The 25,035-nt window shown below is 43.6% G+C and overlaps 1 pseudogene; it reads right to left on the bottom strand.

The window, feature by feature from the left end:
* Window positions 1-4,795, bottom strand: part of LOC128700887 (zinc finger protein 84-like) — a 299,564-nt pseudogene extending 294,769 nt beyond the window's left edge.
* Between the last annotated feature and the right edge of the window lie 20,240 nt (window positions 4,796-25,035).

The following is a 25,035-nucleotide window of genomic DNA, read 5'->3' as shown; positions in this document are numbered from 1 at the left end:
TTTTTTGTGAATAAAAATTCCAAATGGTAAGCAAGAGTAACATAAGAGGGGCCTGTAGCCGTGACTAATGAACAGAGAAAATGTTATTTTAGTGCCAGGAATGTTTGCAGTGTTTATTCTGGATCCTATTTTGAAATTGGCATCTGTTGAAATTTGTGTGAAATCGGCCAAATTGCCAATTTCTGACCATATTATTGAGTAGTTGAAATAAGTGAATTGGCGGTTTCTTGTACTCAGTTGACAAACTAGAAGTAAATAAGTTTATTCAGGTATACACAAATACAGTTACATAGATTATCATACATAGCAGTGTATGTATAGAGAACCTAGGATAACCCAGAAAAGTCAGACAAAGTGACTTATTTCCAGTATCTGGCTTGGGCTTGCCATATATGATTTTCGGTAAATATTTTTTTTTCTCGGTTGTTTGTCGGGCTATCTCATTGAAACTTGGGCAATGTATGATGGAAAGATGCTTCTTAACATACAACAAAAATAAAAAAGACAGACGATAAATAAGGGAGTTCACGTCTCAGCCATTAGCCGTCTCTTTGCAGTATATTTTCGTACGGTTTTTATGGTTGTATTCTCATATTTTTGGACTCATTTGACAGAATAGAAGATACATTACAGAAATAGACATGATTTTGATTGTTTTCATGACGAAAAGTACCTTGAAATTGAGCTCAAAATAGCGGAAATGTTCGATTTTTGCCGATGTACAATGAACTGTGTAAGTGAAGTTGGTTAATTTTATTAAGTGTATTCTAACCTAACCACTCTAATTCAGCAAACTCAGCAATCCGGCACACTACAGGTCCCAATGATGCCAGATTTTTGATGGAGGACCTGTATAGATTTCTAGCTCAGTGTGCCAGTCAATGTTTGCCACTGCTACTGTGAAGTTATTGATACCAGCCTCATTGTGAAGTCTGAAAGTGACTTTAGTAGTGTCTAGGGGTAATTTGCCAAAGGTTTGTTATGAGGAAGGTAGGGTAATGGTCTGTGGTATTATCTGTGATTATGCCTGATCTTAAAGGGGATATGGTGTTGGTCCAGATGTGGTCTAGTAGGGAAACACTAGTCTCTAACTCTTGTAGGTTTTGTTACTGTTGGTAGCAACATGCAGTTACTCATTGTGTTTGTGACTTCAGTAACATGTGGGTCTTGGTCTTGTAGGAGATTTATATTTATACATAAGCATAATTATCAGAGTATATATAAAATATGAAATAACTTTTAAAAACACTTGAAATTCTGGAGTTTTCAGACACAATGAAGAGATGTGGTGCTTACGGAGCTCATGGAGAATGTAAACAAACAGGGTGGGGTGTGGTGACAGTATTAGAAAGTCAGGTGGGGGGAGCCGTATACAGAGTTTAGGTCATAATTTGAAATGACCGTATTAGCGGAATGCCGTAAAGTGAAATGCCGTAGAGCGGGGCCCTACTGTACATGTTCCATGATGAATATTGATTGTATGAATTAAAATGTATAAAATATTGACTAAATTACACTTAGAACTTCTAAGAAAAATAACTATTTTTGTGCAAATGGTAACAAAAAAAAAAAAAAATAATAACGATAATAATAATGACAAAAATACCTTTATTTCAACAGGTATATATGTACAAAGTATACAGACCATAGCTGACATCAATAACATACTTCTATGTAGAAACCCGCCTGTTATGCAGAGCATTTCAGGATGTGGCCCACACCCATCGACTAACCCAGGTACCCATTTTACTGATGGGTGAACAGGGACAACAGGTGTATGGAAACACACCCAATATTTCCACTCTTGACAGGAATCGAATCACAGACCCTCAGTGTGTGAAGCAAGAGCTTTGCCTACCAGGCCAAGGGCCACCTTAGCTAACAAAACCAGCCTAGGTTAATTTAACCTCTGCCATCAACTTAATACATCTTTGTTTACAATGTCAGTGACATAATACAATACCAAGTGTTCACTGGCTGATATTTGCTGTACAAAAAAAAAATCAAGCATTATTTTTACAAATACAGTATTTCAAAAATTACAATTTGCACAAAAAATAATCCTTGTGTTAACATTAACATAAGTAAAAACAAATTAAAGAATAGACTTAAAGGAAAATAATGGGATGTCTGCTCATGTTAAAGACATTCTTTATATAAACCAGTTTAGAAAGAGCTAAAGAAAATATACTGAATAAAGAATAATAATAATAATAATAATAATAATAATAATAATAATAATAATCTTTATTTACTACAAGTACATGTACAAGGTATACAGATCATAGCTGACATCAGTGACATACTACTATATAAAAAGACGGTTGTTATGCAGAGCATTTTGGGCAAATTAGGTCAATTTTGTCCCAGGATGCGACCCACACCAGTCCACTAACACCCAGGATGTGACCCACACCAGAAGATTAACACAACCTGCTTGCTAGGTGAACAGGGCACCTAGTGTAAGTTAACACTCCTAAAGTTTCTACCCTCACCAGGTCACAGGTCAACCCTATTCCTAATTTATCTTCCCATGACCTGGCTAGCAAGGTTCTCACTTCACACTCTGAGAGTCCGGGTTCAGTTCCCGGCGGGGTGGAAACTTACACCTGTTGTCCAGTTCACCTAGCAAGTAGGTACCTGGGTGTTAGTGGACTAGTGTGGGTTGCATCCTGGGGGACAACATTGAGGACCACAGTGTAAATAAGAAACAGTTCCTCGATGATACAATGACTTTCTTGGGTTATCCTGGGTGGCTAACCCACCCTACCCTGGGTGGCTAACCCACCCTACCCTGGGTTATCCTGGGTGGCTAACCCACCCTACCCTGGGTTATCCTGGGTGGCTAACCCTCCAGGGTTAAAAATCCAAACAAAATCTTAACAGTTTTTCACACAGTTGAGTTACTTATTGTTTATTATGTAACATAAACCTTAAAACTTACTAACTTAAACCTGTTGCTGCCTGACCACCTAACACCTGCTGCTGCTGCTGCCTCACCACCTAACACCTGCTGCTGCTGCCTCACCACCTAACACCTGCTGCTGCTGCCTCACCACCTAACACCTGCTGCTGCCGCCTCAGCACCTAACACCTGCTGCTGCTGCTGCCTCACCACCTAACACCTGCTGCTGCTGCCTCACCACCTAACACCTGCTGCTGCTGCCTCACAACCTAACACCTGCTGCCTCACAACCTAACACCTGCTGCTGCTGCCTCACAACCTAACACCTGCTGCTGCTGCTGCTGCCTCACAACCTAACACCTGCTGCTGTTGCCTCATCACCTAACACCTGCTGCTGCATGAGCACCTAACACCTGCTGCTGCCTCACCACCTAACACCTGCTGCTGTTGCCTCATCACCTAACACCTAATGCTGTTGCCTCACCACCTAACACCTGCTGCTGTTGCCTCACCACCTAACACCTGCTGCTGCTTCACCTAAGATCTGCTGCTCCCTCACCACCTAACACCTGCTGCTGCTGCTGCTTCATCACCTAACATCTGCTGCTGCCTCAATGTAACACCCACTGCTGCTGCCTCACCACCTAACACCTGCTGCTGCAACCTCACCCCCTAACACCTGCTGCTGCCTCACCACTTAACACTTGCTGCTGCCTTAGCACCTAAAGCCTGCTACTGCCTGAGCACCTAACACCTGCTGTTGCCCGAGAACCTAACACTTGCTGTTGCTGAGCCCCTAACACCTGCTACTGCATGAGCATCTAACATCTGCTGCTTCCTGAACACCTAACACCTGCTGCTGCATGAGCAACTAACACCTCACACATTCAACACCTGGGCATCTATCACCTGACACTCAACACCTGAGCAGCTAATGCCTGACACAGTAACACCTGAGCACCTAACACATCACAGTCTACACCTTAGCAGCTAACACCTGACAGTCAACACCTGAGCAGGTAACACAGTCAACACCTGAGCAGCTAATGCCTGACACAGTAACACCTGAGCACCTAACACATCACAGTCTACACCTTAGCAGCTAACACCTGACAGTCAACACCTGAGCAGGTAACACAGTCAACACCTGAGCAGCTAATGCCTGACACAGTAACACCTGAGCACCTAACACATTACAGTCTACACCTTAGCAGCTAACACCTGACAGTCAACACCTGAGCAGGTAACAGTCAACACCTGAGCAGGTAACACAGTCAACACCTGAGCAGGTAACACAGTCAACACCTGAGCAGGTAACACAGTCAACACCTGAGCAGGTAACACAGTCAACACCTGAGCAGGTAACACAGTCAACACCTGAGCAGGTAACACAGTCAACACCTGAGCAGGTAACACAGTCAACACCTGAGCAGGTAACACAGTCAACACCTGAGCAGGTAACACAGTCAACACCTGAGCAGGTAACACAGTCAACACCTGAGCAGCTAATGCCTGACACAGTAACACCTGAGCACCTAACACATTACAGTCTACACCTTAGCAGCTAACACATTACAGTCTACACCTTAGCAGCTAACACCTGACAGTCAACACCTGAGCAGGTAACACAGTCAACACCTGAGCAGGTAACACAGTCAACAAGACACAGATATGATCATGTCTGGCGCCTTAATACACTATATTTCATGGGTCAAACTCTCTCTATGTATCATCTAGCACATGAATGTTGTATTGTAATAAAGGTAGGTGTTACTCACCTGTGTTAGACACCACAGGTGTTACTCACCTGTGTTAGACACCACAAACACTGTTTATTGTTCACTTTATCACACTCACCCACCAACAACACAAGTTGTTGTTGTTGTTGTTGTTTATAGGGCCACTGACAGTGTACGTCGTATTGAACCCTGACTTCCGCCCATCACGAAACCAACCTACACTAAATGTAAGTTTATTCAGGTATACACATATACAGTTACATAGATTATCATACATAGCAGCATATGTGTGAAGGACCATCCAGGATAACCCAAAAAAGTCAGATAGGGGGACTTATTTCCATTGGGGTCCTTTTACCTTATTATAATATAAAGGTGATAATATCTTATTATTCTATAAAGGAGATAACATCCCATTGTCATACTATTAATACTATCTATTACACGAGGGTCATTAAGACTATCTACAAAACGAGGGTCATTACTAGGAACAAGGTAAAATTACACGTGTGCTAGCTAAAATAAAGAAATCATTCCCGTCCCTTTCTGTAGCTACATTCATCAGACACCTTTTGGCACTCTTCTTGAACTGGTTCATGCTATGACATGTGCTGGCAATCTGTTCTAATTCTTTTATTACTGCATAATAAAAGATATTTGAATCCTGGCCACTTACTGTGGCTACTACAAAGTTTTGCACTCTCCACCTAGTGTTATGATTGTTTTGGTTCCCAGCCCTGACAAAATTGGCAGCAAGATATACTGGACACTGAGCAATTTTATAAACATGATTTAGCTTCAGATGTTTTACTCTTCAACATTCGGCATATCCAATTACTGTAATTCATCCTGGCTTACATGTTCTCTTGGTTCCAGCCCCAGGACGACTCCTACCATTTTGTTCTGGGTGATTTGCAGTCTTTCAGTTTGTTTTGTCAAGGCAGAGTACCATGAAGAGCAAGCGTAGGCCATATAACATTGTATAATGGCTAGACAAGAGTCCTGCGAGCCTCAGTAGGTAGACACTGCTTGTCTATAGAGAAATTTCAGTCTGGTATTCGCTTTCTTTACTACACTGTTCCCTATCAATTCTCCTGACATGCATGGGTCAAAGGGGATTCCCAGATATCTTACTGAGGAAACTAAAGTGATGGGCTCCATTACACTGGACATTAAAATTATTTACCCTTTTCAGTTAATGTTTCATGCCAAAGAGAACGGCTTCAGTTTTCCAGAGGTGTAATGATTGTTGTCTAAGCGTTCTAGTGGTACACTCTGTAATCACAATTTTACTACATGTAAACCAAACAATAACCAAATTTCTGTAAACTCAGCATTGTAATCCTTATAGAGAATAAACTTTGAATTTGAATTGAATTTGAATTTGAATTTACTAACCATATCCTGCAGGACTAATTCCAGTGGTAATACATTAGCCATGTCTTGTGGGTATTACAACCCGGGATTCCAAATGGCCTGTTATCCCGGGTGTAAAGGGAGCAAAATAAACAGAAAAAAGTTTACTTATATTATCCTTCACTAATTCAGAACAGCAATATGTACACTATGTACAGTAAGTATAGTGCACTCCACGGTAAGCAAGGCAGAAATAGAAACCACGAGATAGCAGACCGTGCTTCAACCAGCTCTAGAATGGGAATGACAAGGGCAGACAGGAAAGTGGTACCCACAACCTCTGCGATTGCCAAAACCATCTTACTGGCTAGAACCTGGTCACTAGTTGAACAACGGGGCCCCCATCATCAACTCTTAGCAACCTGGTTCGCTGGTTGGGGGAATGGTAAATTCTCACTACAGGCAGCACACTCCACCAATATTCAATACACTAAACCTACTCACCATACAAAACATCCATACTTATTACTGCACCTATTACATACATAGAACACTTAACTCTGATATTAACCCTCCCCTCAAACATCTCCTTGCCAACCTCAACAGAACACATGACCATAACACAAGGCACAGATCACTCTTTGATGTTCCTCGTGTCCATCTCACACTATGCAAAAACTCAATGCACATAAAAGGCCCTAAAATCTGGAATTCATTACCTGTAAATATAAAAGAAACACTACCTGTTTATAAATTCAAGTCTCTTCTCAAAGATCACTTACTCACCCAAAACCAAATACTGAATAACTGAACCTTATAAATTGTATATCTTAAATGTTTCTCACAATTATATCACATAAATGTTAAACCTAAAACCGAATCTAACTTTATTATTTTTTAAATACACTACCTAACAGAATCACTACCTAACTGAATGCAACCATATGACCTGTCTTTGTAATACTCACTTGTGCTTTATAGTAATCTGTTTACATTAATGTTTTATCACTGATTTCATCATTGCCTAGTTAATCTTCAGTTAATTTTAAGCCAGCCCGTAATGCTATGCATAGTATAAGTGGCTTTGGCATGCTGCTCTTATCTGTATTTTTTTGTACCTCTGTATGTGTGCTCAAATTGGAAATAAATAAATAAATAAATAGCCTGTAAATGAGGGCGTGTACATACGCCGAATAAAGGTTACATACTCTTTGCATGCCACACCCCCACCCTGAGAAGGCTCAGGATTAGACTGCCACCTCCCAGTGGTAACCGTGCCGCCATGGCACAAAATAATGAAACTGCCTTTCCTCTCCACCATCCAACTCTTAGACAGAGCTCAGCTTTTCTCGTGACCAAAAGCCAAACCCTAAACTTAGAGTGAGACAGCAGTCAGTCAGGTTAGCATAGGTCCAAGATACAGGCGAACGGTAGCCCGCATCCCCTCACTAAAAAAAAAACCCACACCAGGGGATAAAAAAAAAAGCGTGAAAAGGGGTTACCAAAAATAATATAACATCCTAACCTAAATAAATAAAAATATTAGACTAGATAAAGAGTCTGCCAACATTTTCTTTGCCGGCAATACATTTAATTCTGAGTGAGTATGGTTGCAGTCTTAGCGTCCAGTGCATGAGCCTTGTGTTGTGGTTCTTCATGGCTTGGAGATATACTAGAGGATTGTGATCACTGTAGACTGACCACCTGCGATGTCTGGCCCACAAACATCGAAATGCTCCAAAGCCAGTACCAGCGCGAGGGCTTCTTTTTCAATGGTAGAGTAAGTCCTCTGATGTGGCTGGAACTTTGCTGCAAAGTATGCTACAGGCTGCAACTCCTCATTCTCGTTTTGTAATAGTACTGCCCCAACCCCAGACTCGCAAGCATCGACCTGTAATGAAAAAGGTTTGGAGAAGTCTGGAGACAAAAGAATGGGTGCAGTACACAATCTTTTTGCTTTATTAAAAGCAGTGTTACAGTCTGAGGTCCAATTAAAGGGAACTTTGACTGGTAAGAGGTAAGAGGGGCTACAATATCTGAGAAATTATTACAGAATCTTCTGTAAAATCCTATCATGCCTAGGAAACGTTGAAGAGATTTCCTATCATGAGGAACTGGATAATCTCTAATAGCAAGAACTTTAGCAAGTTTAGGTGCAACTTCACCACTACCTACTTCATGGCCTAGAAAAGTGACAGTGGCCTGGCCAAAGAAAGATTTAGATAAATTAACTGTTAAATGGGAACTCTGAAAGGTCTCATAAAGAGCCTTAAGTCTAAGTAGGTGTTGATCCCAAGTATCAGACAATATCATCTAGGTATGCTGCCGTGCCTTCAAGTCCTTTAATAGCCTGATGGATAAGTTTCTGGAATGAAGAGGGGGAATTTTTCATTCCGAAAGGGGTAACTGTATTGATAATGACCTGGAATTACGAAGGCAGAGATTTCATTTGCCTTATCCGTCAAAGGTACCTGATAGTAGCCTTTAAGGAGATCTAACTTGGACACAAATTAGCCTTACCCACAAAGTCAATTACGTCATCCGGACGAGGAAGAGGGTAAGCATCTGTAATTGTGACCTCATTCACCTTACGGAAGTCTGTACACGTACGAAACCCTCCATCAGCCTTCTTAACAAGGATGCACGGTGAACCCCATGGACTAGATGACTCCTCCACTAAACCATGTTTAACAAAAATTCTACTTCCTGCTGAAGTAGCCTTTGCTTTTCAGGATTAGCTCTGTATGGGGAGAGTTTAATTGGGTTAGAGTTTCCCACATCTACATCATGATAACCTAACGTACATTTTTTCGGCACATCAAAAAATATTAGGATATGACTGTAGAAACTTAAATTTGTTGCTCGAGTTTCAGATAGTCCATTAAAGGGTTAGGATCCTTGAGTACAGAATTTGAAAGTTTAATGTTAATTTCAGAGAGTGCAAAGAATGAGTCGTCCTCAGAGGTAGAGGACAGTCATTACTGGGACTACCTGGTGTATGGAAATATTTTAATTGATTAATGTGGTAAGTTTTAGTTTGAGGTCTTATCAATGGGAGCTACCACATAATTTACATCAGATAATCTACTTACAATCTGCATAGGTCCCGTAAATCTAGCTTTAAAGGTGTGGCCAGGTATAGGTTCCTGCACCAACACCTTGTCTCCTGGATGGAAGGAACGGAATTGTGCACTTCTGTCATACCTCTGTTTCATCTTACTTTGAGCTGTCTTTAGGCTAGCCTTGGCTAATTGACGTGCCACTTGCAACCTTGAAGACGGGTTGTAGAGTGTTGAGCTAACGTCTTCTCCCATCCATCCTTTGAGCACCCGAAGAGGACCTCGTACATTGTTCCAAAAGATCAGCTCAAACGGACTATACCCTGTAGACTCTTGCACCGTCTCTCGTACTGAGAACAGCAACAAAGGTAGTGATTCATCCCAGTCTGTAGGAAAGTGCATGCAAAAAGTTATCATAGTTTTTAACGTCTGATGGAATCTTTCCAAGGCGCCTTGGGACTGAGGATGATAGGCAGTGGATAAGTTGTGGATTATCCTTAACCTAGTTAATACTTCCCTAAATGCTTTGGCAGTAAAGTTAGTACCTTGATCACTTTTGAATAGTTTTAGGAATGCCAAAACAAGAAATGAATTTTGTTAAAGCTTTTAGAATAGCTTTAGTATTAATACTATGCATGGGAATTGCTTCAGGGTATCTGGTTACTTTATCCATAATCATAAATATTGATTTCCAGACTGACCTAGGTAGTGGACCTACACAATCTATAATTAAATCTGCAAAATGTTCTCCATCAGCAGGTATAGGTTGGAGAGGTGCAGGTGTAATGGAATGTCCAGGTTTCCCTACTTGCCTACATTCTCGGCAACACCTAATATGATTCTTCACATCTTTTTAATTTTGGCCAATAAAATTCTTGAGATTCTATACAAGGTTTTAGTAATTCCTAAGTGACCTCCTAATGAAGTATTATGAGCTATATTTAATATTTGAGGTCTAAACTTGGTTGGAACCACTAATCTGTCATACAATTGCCGGCCCTCTATCTCCTTACCAGTCTCAGTGCAGATCAAATAATCTTTTAACTTCATACTTGACCAGATGACCCAAAGAGGATTTACCCATGGCTGCCTGAAAAGCGAATTTTAAAGAAGGGTCCTTTAGTTGTTCCTCCCAGAAGGACAGTCCCTCGGGCATGGAAATATCCGACAATCCTGCAACCTGGGAATAGGAAGGCTTGATCAGGGTCTGTTCACTTTATTTATGAGGCTCCGGCCGGTGTGCCTCATAAAATAACGTGGCTATTCCGAGATCGGAGTCCAGGGATAGGTCAACATTCTCTCCAGACAACCCTTGGGATGTTGCCCAAGTTATGGCCAACACCGGAGAAGAATTAATTATAGGTTCAGGACACGCACTAACAGCAGTAATGTTATTACCCAGTAATAACATGGCATCTTTCATGGGGAATCCTTTTGAGACACCTACAGTCAAGTACCCAGTGTAATATTTGCAATGTACATAAATTTTATGCAAAGGGACAATATATAGCTCCAAATGCTTCCAATAAAACAGGAATTCAAGGATGTGTTCTCTGAAAAGGGTAATATTCCTTCTTATAAGAGCAATATGCTCCAGTATCTCTAAAGGTCTTCACTTCAGTTGTTTGAGTTTTCCTGAAGGGAAAAGGACTTGCAATAATAAGGGGCCATACCTTTTTCTACTTCTCTGGGGCACATGTTACTAGGGATATTAGAGATTTTCCCAATGGGTTGGGATTTATGGGGGCAGTTGGGACGGATGTGACCTACTTTATTACACAGGAAGCACACGACAGGCTTGCCCTTTACTCCCTGCTGACGTTGCAAATGGTGTCGTTCTGGCTGGCGTCTCTGGATACTGTTGTCGAGATACACCAAGAGTAGTTTGCCTCTCCGCAGGTGGACCATAAGTTGAGCAGCGTGGCTCACCAGGTGACTTAGTTGGCTGACAGACGTTCTCCCTCTGGCTGGCACTTCATTCTCCAAGGTTGACGATCTCTGCTGATGCCAGGCTGTTGAAAAGAGACGGGACCGCTTAGTTTCGAAGGAATCAGCCAACCTGGCTGCCTCCAATGCAGTGGTCAAGTCACGATCCTGCAGAAAGACCAACCTCTGGTCCCACAGACTCCAGCAGGTTATCAATCAGAATAAGCTGTACCAGCTCTTCAAAGGTAGAGACACCACTTGCTTTATACCAGCTGGTAAAAAGCTTTGGTTTGCAGTCTCACAAAGTCCACTAGGGATTGACCAAGCTGTCGTCTGCCCAGCTTAAAAATCTTTTTTATATTTGGCTGGGGTACATGTATATGCTCCCAACACTGGTCTTCACTACTTGATAATCAGAAAATTCAGCGTTATTTAATACTGACGTAAATTCCTGTGCCTTACCCAATAATGCTGTATGAACCAACGATGCCCAATGCTGTTCCGGCATCTCAAGGCTCGAGCCTGATTTTCAAAGCTTTCGAAAAATTGTTCTGGTTCGGCCTCATTGAAGCGGGGAACAAGCTGTACTGCTTTCTGTAAACTAAAATCATTTACAGAATGCGAAAACTGCCTCTCTTTCCCTATCAAATTCTTCCCAGCCGAATGTTCAGTTCCTTAGTTTGCTCAAGATTGATTTTTGCCAGCTCAAGTGCCAACGACGCTGATTCACCTTGAGACAACCCAGCTGCACTATACTGACCATTTTGCTCCGTAGATGTATCATCCTCCTGGGAAAACATAGTAGTTTTTGCCCTAGCTCCCGTAGAGGGAGGAGTCTGATGTGCCATCTTTTATAAGTTTGTCAGCAATCAATGAACGCAGTTGTGCAGCTGTTAGAGTGCGTTTGTATTTAATGCCAATAGAACGAGCAATTTGTCAAAACGGTGTAGGGACAATTTAGGCAGGTTATGCAAAGTATATGCCGACACCAGACGTCTGACTCGTCTAGGTGACATAAGTTATTCGCTATGCACAGTACGATTGCAGAATACCCCAACGTAAAACGTTAATTTGCAGAACACGCTTAGCTATGCACAGTATGATTGCAGAATACACATACAAGCAAAGCTGACTGCAAAATTCTCCACACTGAACAGGCTAGTAACAACTGACACTCAAAATTTGTAAAGCAATGCCAGACAACTACACTGTTCTAGAAGATTGACCGTATCGAAGCGAGCACACCGAATAAGCTGGTAGCGAGCTGTTGAACGATCACAATAGCAAGGCTGACCATAAAGCAACTGACACGCAAAATTTGTAAAACGTAGGCAAAGCTAATGCAATGCCAGACAGCAAGCTGCACAATGTTCCTGCTACGAGCTTCACCCTAAGCTCAACCGTTTCTCTAAGTCCAGCTCCAGCTCTCGGACAGGCTACCCATATTACAACCCAGGATTCCAAATGGCCTGTTATCCCGGGTGTAAAGGGAGCAAAATAAACACAGCAGAAAAAGTTTAGACTTGTATTATCCTTCACCAATTTAGAACAGCAATATGTACACTATGTACAGTGATAAGTATAGTGCACTCCACGGTAAGCAAGGCAGAAATAGAAGCCACAAGATAGCAGACCGTGCTTCAACCAGCTCTAGAATGGGAATGACAAGGGCAGACAGGAGAGTGGTACCCACATAACCTCTGCGATTGCCAAAACCATCTTCTTATTGGCTAGAACCTGGTCACTAGTTGAACGACGGGGCCCCATCATCAACTCTTAGCAACCTGGTTCGCTGGTTGGGGGAGATTTTTTTTTTTTATACTTTATTTAAAACCAACAATAGACAATAGACAAAAGGAAAAACCCTAAAGATGACAATATATGAACAATAACTGAAAAAACGTTACATTAGATATTGAAACATTAACGAATAACATTACAATATAACAAATATGACCACTATTACCTACATATAAAATCAGATACCGAAGCTTAAAATTGTCCTATACTAGCTACATGTGGATAAGTTAACTTTCGCAAAAACATGCAAACCTATATTAACTCTTCCTCAAATTAATCATCCTTGCTCTTAATTTACACTAGAATAATAAAATACAAGTATACTTTCATTATGTCGTTACAGACTAAATTCCTTCTGCTCTGAACAAGGAAAGAAATATAGGATAATTAACCAATGATGTCAAGAACACATCCAAGCGAAACCTACACCGACCATACAGGTCCTTGAGAACTGCACGGTTCGCGCAGCTGCTCGCCCAGGTGTTCGGACTCGGGGCCAGGAGCTCGGACTCGACCCCCGCAACCTCAACTAGGTGAGTACATGTACATTACACATGAGAACTGCACGGTCCGCGCAGCTGCTCGCCCAGGTGTACACATGTACATTACACATGAGAACTGCACGGTCCGCGCAGCTGCTCGCCCAGGTGCTCGGACTCGGGGCCAGGAGCTCGGACTCGACCCCCGCAACCTCAACTAGGTGAGTACATGTACATTACACATGAGAACTGCACGGTCCGCGCAGCTGCTCGCCCAGGTGTGCACATGTACATTACACATGAGAACTGCACGGTCCGCGCAGCTGCTCGCCCAGGTGTGCACATGTACATTACACATCGTACCTACAATTAGATTCAGCTCAACATTTTTCAATAATGCCATACGTAGAAACATTCTACCCAATTTGTATAATAAAGAGCAGTTTGAATCAAAGAACATTCCACAATTATCATAAATTTACCCTAACCTAAGCCTAGTATTTCATCTGTATTATAAATGTCTAATCAACACGAAAATTTTACCACAAACCTCTAACCATATTTGTTGGTGTACATGATACAACCTTGTATTACCATATTTGTTGGTGTACATGATACAACCTTGTATTACCATAAAGAGAAAAAAAAAAAAAAAAAAACACAATAAAAAAGGAAAACCCACTCTTCACCTTTAAAATCAGACTTCAATTTACCATTCATGTACATACATATAAATAAGTATATAAAGTATGTTGTCTAATTGAACACAATCACTTACAACGTCAGTTATAATATTACGTCAACTCAACCACGAATAACTTCATCCAATTCTTACAACTTCAAGGTTCGTAAAACTCTTAAACTACATACATAGTATTGCCACCATCTAGACAAATTAAAAAGAAAAACAATACTCAAATATATCAAGACACACTATGCTTCTATTGGCACCAAATCAATTTTTTTTTTTTTTTTTATATTTTATTTAAAAAACTGCATATACATAATACATTGTATTACTTACAAAACAAACCACGGTGAAAATTAAAATAAAAGGTACATACAGTGAACTTCATACCTCTCCGAACATGAAATTAAACACCAACATTACAAACTAGTCAATAAAACCAACCACATCCACTGTAACTTTATAGAAGTACTTAGTATTGATGACAATACATACATACACATACATATATATACACACACATATATATATATACATATATATATATACATATACACACATACACATATACATATATACACATACACACACACACACATACATATATGTGAATTAAATTAATATACAACTCAGATCGGTATACAGAAAAAATACATATAGTTTACTTCCATGTCACAAGTACTTGGCTAAACAGGAGCACCATACCTAACACATACACCAGAATATTGAAAACCCAACCTTCCACATCCTTACAATACAGAATTTTATAAACAGAGCAAATACAATAATGATTATAGTATAAAATTAAAAACCATACTAGGTATTACAAAACCTCTAGTACACAATCCTGGTACATTTTAAGAACACCATAGATCAAGGCCATATTACAACCATATACATAACCCCACAACCATATACATAACCTATAAACCCTCCTTTTATAATAATCATTATTGCCAGTGCAGACACAGCTGACACTTCTACCCCCCCTCTCCCCGTATGTACAGTCCCCGTTCTAAATAACATACATTGAATTATCCTAATGAAAGGTCATACCCTGACCTCATCAAAACCTAAAAGTTGGTAGTGCATGAACAAGACAAAAACACAAAATTTACAGACTAAAACAGATATGAAACATTACATTCCTAGACACATACACTGTAATAAGTAGAAGTATATACACCACCAATATGATATCAAATATTAATGTTAACCATGAATTACAAACATTCAAAACATTTGCATATAGTGTAGTTCACACTCAAAATACAAGATAATACACCACATGCCACATTAGCGGTACAATACTAGACTATGTAAATTATTTAAAGAACCCGAGACTAAAATAAGACTAGAGTAGTTATAAGGATAAGGCTGCTGTAATGTGCCAGTCCCAAAAGAACTGACACGTATCTCAGAAAAATTTTGTGTTGATACCAACGTGCCAATCTAATTACTTAAAAACGAGATCCTAAGGGCTCGGTATCCTGGCTTTCAAGGAAATTTTAAACCCAGTGAACATAACCATCAGGCTTAGAAATGTAACCCTGGAAACCACACTTATATCTCACTATGACAAACATTCTCTTGAAACATGGCGTACCATCCATACCTAATTCTCACTACCTTCCTCTTACACACTACATCAGTTCCAGATAAACCAAAAACAACCCCCCCCCCTTTACATCCCCCCATAAGGAGACCACTCCTTTGTCCATCCTCAGGGACCCCGCCCAAGGGAACCCACAGTGAGATTCCTATAACCTTCCGGGAAACTTTTTTCCCAAGACGCCCCATAAACCAACTTATTCCTACACTTCGTCCTATAGAATCTGGCCGCCAACGCTTTTATCCTCATATCACCCCTTAATCCCCTCATTCCCCATGAAATGTCCAGATAATCCACTATGATATACATTATAGCCCTTCCAACATCCCTAGGCACTCCCCCTACATCCAGTAGTAAAGCCCTTAAGAGCGGCAAACGACCCCCCCCCAACAGTCTGATAACCCCACCCATCCATGATCTCACCCCCTCCAAGGAGGTACAAAAAAAAACCACATGAAACGCCGTTTCAACATCACCACAAAACTGACAAAAAGCCTCTTCCACAAACCCCATACTACGTAACACCTCCTTGGAAGCCAGAATCCCCATGATAAACCTATATACTAATTCTCTTACTCTAGCCGGTATCCGAAGCTTACTAAAATCTTTCCAAATAACCCCCCAATCATACGTTGGATACACGGCTACCCCTTGCATAATTCCTTGACCTTTCACTACCCTCACCAACCGTTTCACTTTGATTTTATCCACCTGTTGCACTGTCAATAAAAATCTCAACATATCTTCACAAACCCTCAATTCCTTCCCACTCCACCATTTACGTGCCTCCTCCATAACTCTTCCTACTTTAGCGCCCCTCACACCCCCTTCCCTCATATACCTCCACTTGATATATACAGCCATGACTCTCAGTCCTAAAGTCAACAAACCTAAACCCCCTCTCCGAACATCCGTCATAACTACCTCCTTACTTAACCATGCCCTCCCAAATCCCCACACAAACTTCAGCACCCTCCTCTGCATTTCCACAATATCTCGTACCTCTAAGGGAAAAACCTCTGCCACCCCCCATACCTTGCTATAGACAAGTGAATTTACCACCACTACCCTCTGATGTAAAGCTAAGTCCCTCGCACTTAAACCTCCTAGTCTACTTAAAACCTTACCCTTGACAGACTCCGAATTTACCCTTCTGCATGCCTGCACTTCCGCCAAATACCATATCCCACATACCTTGATTCTGTCAACCACTGTCCATCCTAACCCTATCCCCAAGCCCCCCCCTATCCAATTACCGACCTCTAGTAACCTTGATTTCACCGTATTAACTCTCATTCCGGTATTCATACCAAACATCTGAATCACTCTACCCACCCTCCTTAACTCCTCCATACCCCTTAGCATAACAGTAGTATCATCCACATACCCAACGATGCCCCCTTTGCACCCCCCATCCATCTCCTGCTTGTTCATTACCCTCTCAACAGACTCATAAAAAGGATTCTGCACACACGCAAAGAGCAGCTGTGACATCGGACAGCCCTGTCTCAAACCTCTCTCCATTGGTACACTTTCACCCAACCTCCCATTGACCTGTACCCTCACCTCTGCCCCATCATACAGGGTGTTCACCCACCTCACTACCCCCTCCCGAAACCCCAACCTCTCTAAGCAAACCCCTAAGAAATCTCTGTCCACGCAATCATAAGCATTCACCCAATCTAAACCTAGTATTCCCCCTCCCGTACATCTCTCTAGAAAATCCCTAATCACACCATGTCCATCCCTCATCCTTCTTCCCGGAATTCCCAACTGTCCCCTATGTAACACTAAACCCAACACTTTCCTCATTCTGTTGCCCAAAACCTTAGCAAAAATCTTGTAATCCGAGCACATTAACGTAATCGCACGGTAATCATTCAAAACTCGGCATTCCTTCTTTTTGGGCACTAAAACCGTGACACCCGTTCTTTGTGATTTCCCCATCCTCCCACTACTTAACATACAATTCAAAACCCCCACCAAACAATGTCGTACACTCCCCCAATGATACCTATAAAAATCGTTTGGTAGTCCGTCTATGCCTGGGGTTTTACCCTGGCACATCCCAAAAACTGCCTCCTCCACCTCCTCTACAGTAATACTACCCTCGATTCTGTCACTGTCCTGCTCACTTAATACTCTATTAAACCCTTCATCCCCAAACCGTCCCTCACCCACTCCCCTGCCAACCCTCCTCCACTTCTCCCTAAACCAAAAATCTGCATACAAACTAATATTTTCCGTGGTGGATAGGCCTTGACCCTCCTCAAAGCCACCCCCCCCTGTACCTGCCTCAATATACGCCAAGGTGGTCTTCGCCTGCCGTTCCTTAAACCTCCTTAATACAAAACCCGATGGCCTATCTCCCCTTAAGACATCCTCCAACCCTGCCCTAACTCGAATTGCCTCAAATTTTTCATTGTGAATTTCCGCCAACCTATTTCGCAAACGTTCCATGTCCTCACTCCGCCCCACACGTTCCTCTGCATAACAGTCATTTAACTGACCCTCAAGATAATTTTGTAGGCCATAGCTCCACCTAGCCATCTCCTTACCCCGTACTTTAAAAAATTTCCCTATTTCAACTTTAGCCCTCATTTCCCACCAATCCAGCAAATCCATTTCCATATTCCTAGTCTCCCACAAGGATTTCCACCAATCTTCAAACCCCGTAGGGTCACCCTCTTCCCTAAGTAGCCTCACATTTAATTTCCAATATCCTGCATAAACCCTCACTATGCCATCTACCCTCAAATCTGCTATAACAGCACGATGATCAGAAAAACCCACATCGATAGTCCTCACCCTCTCCACACCTATGCCCTGCCTAACATAAATCCTATCTAACCGTGCCTCATATCCCCTACGAATAAAAGTGTGCTCCACTCCATATCCCCTACTTCCCACCACATCTACTGCTCCAACATCTCGCAAAACATCCCGCAGAACCCCCAAAACACAACCCGCCCCCCTCGGAACCACATCACCCTTCCTAATGACACAATTCCAATCCCCACCAATCACCGTAAAAGCAGGTAAACCTCTCAAGTGATATACCAGAACCTCGCGTACAAAATCCACCTTCACTCTAGTGTTACTAGTTGCTGGCATGTACACACCTACAAAACTAACCCTCCTGGCCCCCCAAAACCCATCCACCCTGACAACCCTCCCACCCCCCCCCTCCTCCCAACCCAGGATACGCAAAGGACTGGTCTCCTTTACCGCCACAGCCACACCTCCTTTCAACCTCAAAGCATCACATGTAAACAACCTATAACCTTTCAACAACAACTCACATCCTAACCTATGGTTATGTTCCTGCAAAAAACAGACATCAATACTAAATCTCCTCAAAACCCACTCTAACCATACCCTCTTGACCTCGTTTTTAAGACCGTTTACATTGAAAGTTACACACCTGAATTTTACAAGAAAGGCGGCTTACCCCTGTGCCGCTGAGGCTTACTTGGTCCTCCTTTCATAGGTCTCGGTTCTTCTCTATCAATCCCTCGTTCCTGCCCTCCAACCCCTCCCTGTCCCTTCCCACCTAGCTTCCCATTGCCCCCCCCTCCTCCCTGACTTGCCTTTGCAACCACAGCTGCCCACATCTTCTTCCCAGGCCTCTGCGCTGGTGTGAGGACCTCGTCCATGTCTGATGCCCCCGCTGATCTCTTGCGGGAGCTACCCTCTACATACATTTCTTCTTCAACCACATCTTCTTGATGGACCTCCACCACCACATTGCTCTCCTTTCGAACCTCACTCAAGTCTTCCTTACCCTGCTTCTGTTCATCCATCACCTTGTCATCACCTGACCTCACATCACTTTCCACACCAAGCTCCGACTCTTCCAAAAAATCCTTCAGCACAGCCTCCAAAATCCCGTCCTGAGCTGACTCTGCATTATCTAACGGCCTGTCTGACGGCGATATTCCCTCCCCTCCCGTTTCCACTGGTAGTGTAACACACGTCTCCAAAACCACCTCTGCCCTGTCGACCTCCTCACTCCATAGGCCTGTACCCCGGCTTTCCACTTCACCCGTCATAACATCCGTGGCTTCTAATGGCGTATCCACAGAAGCTGTCTCCTGACGCCTAGGCTCCTGTCTCCTGGGGCATTGTGCCACCATGTGCTCATAAGAGTCACATAAACGGCACGTCTTCCTCTGCCCCGCATAGTGTACAAAAACCTGTGTTCTATGGTTACGCAATGTAACATATGATGGTATCGGTCTCCTCAGGGTCATTTTCAGTGTGCAGGATCCTTCCGGCATCCCCTCATAAGGGCCGTCCCTCCACATTCCCATGCTCGTCGAGTGTACAGTTCCATAACCACTGAACACATCTTGGAGGCTGTATGCTGTTGCCTCAAAAGGTACATTCCTTACCTTCACCCAAGTAAAATACTTAGACACATCATGCAAGCATACTTCCACTGCCGAATTGATACTCATCCGTCGTTCTTGAAATTCATCTACGATGGTAGAGTAGAAGTCAGCCCTCATGAACTTCACGAAGACCCTTGACATTCCATTCAGTGCCACACCATACAGCTCTTCATTGGGGATGCCATAACAGTCCCTGATAATGCTTGGCAGGAGAACGTTCATCGTGTCGTTGCTTAAAGTTCCTCTAACCAGCTGAATGCAGACAGTATTAATGCGCCGGTACAGTCGGTCCGCCATCTTGGTGCTAATACTATGTTTTCCTCACCAGGTGGCGTGCAAGAGAACCAGTAGAAGCGTCCTCTCTCCCCGCAGGTCGAGAGACGATTCTTGTGCTTACAAAAATACAGTGTAAATTAAACTGAAACATAAAAAGCCATTTTGACATTTACACATTGTATCAAAATCATAAATGCGCATAGAAAATATGTATTGAATATCATTGAAAATGTTCATGAGAAAAACCATTAAAGGTATATACAAGTAAACATACATACAATACATACATATACATATATATATATATATATATATATATATATATATATATATATATATTGGATTCGTCGCTCAACCTTTGGGACGAGCGGACGTGAGCTAAGCCTGCCCTCTGCTGTCAGCCGGTGACAACTTGGTTTTCTCAAAATGGCGCAGCCGGCAAGAAGAAGGGTAAACACTGTCGGCATTGAAGTGGTGCGTGGGGCTGTGCATGCCCACTCAGCTCAAGTTTTATTACCTGCCATCATCAGGGACACATACGGCATTGCCAACGAAGAGCTGTATGGTGTAGCCTTGAACGGGGCATATAGAATTTTTGTGAAATTTCTCAATGCAAGTGTATATGAGGACATAGTCGCCAGGTTCCAAGATCTTTGTGTACCAGTGAATCCTGCAGTGACGGTAAGGCTACATGATGTGTCCCGCCATTATACGTGGGTGAAGATAAGAAATGTACCCTTTGAGGCTAATGAGGCAGACCTACGTGCCGTCTTCGAGAAGTTTGGGACTGTTCATATGGCGACATTGGGGAAATGGAAGGAAGGATCATATTCTGGGATGCCTGAAGGAAGTTTTTCCTTAAAAATGACATTGAGGCATCCTATTCCTTCCTATATTTTCCTAGAAGACTTCAGGACTCAAGTAATGGTGACTTACGCAGGGCAACAACGTACCTGTCGATTATGTGGTGCATATGATCACATTGCTGCGCAGTGTGTTAAGCAACAGGGTACACAGGCGAAGGAGCAGCATAAGGAGGCATCAGAGGACCTTGGGACGTTGGATTTGGCACGACCTGAGTCGGTTTCCTTGAACAAGGCTTGGAGTGTGGAGGTCGAGGAGGCCTTGAGGGAGGAAGAGTGTGTAACTCTTCCGAGAGAGACATGCACTGCCGGGCAGGCACCGGCGACCAAAGATGTGGTGTCACTGGGTGAGGACAGGGCCGTGGAGGCTACCATTGATTCAGTCCTCCACGACCTGTTAGGGACCCCAGGAGAGGTCACAGTTGAGGGGCTTGTGGGTGCCCTGGATGCTGCTGGGGTTCCAGGTGGTGAGAGGGGGGGAGGCATGTCAGAGACCCAGGTTGAGGCTGGGTTGCAAATTGGCACAGTGGTGGCGGAAGTGCACGGGGATGGCTTCCAGGTGGAGGCGGGAAGAAAGGCTCGAGTGTCACGGAAGAGAGCGGCAGTGCCCTCGGACGTGGACGATGTGGATGTGCTCACTCCGGCACAGCGTTCGGGCAAAAAGGTTTGGGCTGAAGTGGTTGAGCATGGACCTGGGGGGTCCAGGGGCAAGGGGCATGTGAAAGCAGATCACAGAATGGTGATTGAAGATCAAGGGCGTATAAAGGGGAAGGGGGATAAAGGTGGTGCAATACGTAAAGGAAAACCTCCATTGACAAATTCAAGAGTCTCTCTATAAATGTTAATGGTCTGAAAAATTCTAGGAAGTGTGAATGGTTTCATGAGATGCTCATTAGGTATGGTGTAGATGTAGTGTTTGTGCAAGAGCACAACCACAAGCCGGGTTGTATGTTGATGATTGAGGGGTATACTGTATATGCGGCACACTCACCAAGATTGAAAGGAGGAGTGGCTATTTTGGTGAGGGAGGCTAGCCCGTTTACTGTACATCATTGTGAGGAGGGGGGTGAGGGGAGGGTTATAAGAGTGGATGGGACATGGGGAAGAGATAAGATGTCTTTTGTGTGTGTTTATGGTCCGGCGGAGGGGGACAGTCGAGTGAAGAATGAGTTTGTACGTGAAGTGTTGGTGTATCACTTAAGGTCGCTTCCAGCATTAGCTGTGGTGGGAGGGGACTGGAATTGCGTTATACGCCGCAAGGATGTGGAACCTAGGGGAGCAGGATATTGTTCTGGCGTTCTGAGGGACCTGTTAACAGGGGTGGGGTTGGTGGATGTAGAGGGGGGGGCGGCGTGGGAGGTGCAGCACACCTTTGTGAGGCAGGGGTATGCTGCACGGCTGGACAGGATATACGTGACAAGGAAAGCAGTGGTGCGGAGTGTAAGGGTTTTGGATGTCTTTTTTTCTGATCATAGAGGTGTTTTGGTGGATTTGGGATGGGAGGGTCGGCCGAACAGGTATAAGAGTTATTGGAAATTGAATGTTCGGTTGCTTCAAGATGTTGAGGGGAGGGTCCTATTTGCACAATGGTGGAAAGGCTTATGGGAAGGGATGGAAGTCAATGGGGATGTGTTGAGATGGTGGGATGTGACGGCGAAGACGAGGATTCGAGAGTTCTATGTCCGACAGGGAAGGCACGAGAATCAGTTGGCTTATGGGCTTATTAGGTATCTTGAGGGGCAGTTAAGGGAGTATTATGAGAGAGGAAGGGGGGGGATGGGAGCCCCTGTGGCTGACATACAAGGAGTGAAGGAACGCCTAATGGAAGTGCAAAATGAGAGGTTTGATGTGGCAAGGGTTTTAGGGGGGTTGGAGGAGGTCATGTGGGGTGATAGACCATCGGCGTGTGTCCTGCGAGGGCAGGGGCGCCGGCGCGTTGCAATGGAAATGGTGGGTTTGAGAGTTCTTGAGGACATCGAGGGGTATAGGGAGGGACAAGACTTGGTGACAACGGAGGGGATGGGAGGGTATGTTGATTCTTGGCTTAGTGCACATATGAGGAGTGTGGGTGTGAGAGAGGGGGCTTTAAGAGAGACAGGGGGATGGGTGCGGAGTGTGCTGGACAGGGACGACAGGGAACAGTTACAGGGGCCTGTTGTGGAGGAAGAGGTGTGGACGGCTTTAATGAGTATTAGCAGGGGTAAGGCACCGGGGATAGATGGGCTGCCTGCGGAGTTTTACATACAGCATTGGGGAGTATTAAAAGATTTTTTGGTGCAATTATTTAATATCATAAAAGAGAGGGGTGCGTTGGGACCTTTGCAGGCGACAGCACTAGTAGTTTTGGTGCCAAAGGGTGAAAGTCAGTGCACAGTGAGAGATTACCGGATGATATCACTCATGTGTGCAGACTACAAACTTTTTGCAAAAATTTTGGGAAATCGTATAAAAAAGGTCATTGGAAAGGTAATAGTGAGGGGTCAATATGGGATTCCGGGGAGATCAATGTATGAGGGGCATGGGGTTATTAGAAGGTTTATTGAGGGTCCACAAGAGGGGGAACGTGGGGTATTGGCGTTGGATTGGAGAACGGCATATGACAGTGTCGAGAGGGAGGCTCTGTGGAGAATCATGGAATGGCAAGGGTTCGGGGAGGACATTGTGAATTGGGCACGTACTTTATATCGGGGAGCTGGGATGTGTGTACAGATAAATGGGAGGGTGGGGTTGCATGTGAAAATGGGCAGGGGATTGAGGCAAGGTTGCCCGTTGTCACAAATATTATTTGCATGTTTACAGAATCCGTTTTATAGGGCAGTGGAAAGGTGCATACAGGAGGGGGTAAGGGAGGACATACGAGGTGGGAGTCCCAGTATCATAGGTTACGTTGATGACACAACTGTCCTAGTGAGTGGGAGGGAGGGATTGGAGGGTCTGGAGAGAGTTATAGATGTTTTTGGGATGGCAACAGGTATGGCAGTGAATGTGCATAAATCAAAGCTCATGATATTGGGTGAATGGGATGGGCAGGAGGGCGGGGGTGGGGGGGTGAGGTGGAGTGTCGTGGACCGGGTGAAAATTTGTGGAGTTGTGTATATGGGTAATGCTCAGATGGCGAGGGAGAATAATTCAAAGGGTGTGGTAGATAGGGTATTGGGAAGATTGTCAGGATTGAGGCCGACACATCTTACGCTACACCAGAGGGTCATTGTGGTCAATGTGCTTTTGTACAGTAAAATATGGCATGTGGCAGCTTTGTACCCTTTGGTGTATGGGGATGTCCGAAGATTGTTGAGCAGAGTTTTCCGTTTTATCTGGGGTTCAGGATGCGATTGGTTGAAAAGAGAGGTGGTAACACTTCCGGTGGCCTTGGGAGGGCTGGGGTTAATTCATTTGGAAAGAAGGTTGAAGTGTGTATATGTGAAACATGGGTTGCTAAGGGCTCGGGGGGAAGGGAGTGGAGGGTTGGGGAAGCTGCAGGGAGATCTTCGGAGATGGTGGAAGGGACAAGATTTGAGAGATGGTGAGGAGTTGTTGCGTCTATTGATGATGGTCAGAGAGCCGAGAAACATGCGGGTAGGGTCCATGGAGAGGAAGATATGGCCTAGGGTGGTAGTGGCAACGGAAGGAGTGTACCCGATGTACGCATGGGAAGACATTTGGGGCCGATTAAAAGGGTTACGCATCCGGCCACGCGTGAGGGAGGTAATGTATAGGTTTCTTCACGGAATATTGCCGTCTGGGGTTGTTTTACGAAATAGGCGAATAAGGGAGGGTGGGATGTGTCAGGTTTGTGGGGTAGATGAATCAGCTTTTCATGTAGTTTATTTTTGTGAAAGCCTAGGGATTGTGCGGGAATGGTTAGGGAAAGTAATCCGGTATGTGGGGGGGAAAGGGTTGTCGGTTTTGAGAGCTCTTAGTTTAGATGTAGGTGGGGT

Source organism: Cherax quadricarinatus, chromosome 94 (genome assembly GCF_038502225.1).
Source record: "Cherax quadricarinatus isolate ZL_2023a chromosome 94, ASM3850222v1, whole genome shotgun sequence".
Classification (NCBI taxonomy): Eukaryota; Metazoa; Arthropoda; class Malacostraca; order Decapoda; family Parastacidae; genus Cherax; species Cherax quadricarinatus.
This window is presented reverse-complemented; position numbering and strand designations above follow the sequence as displayed.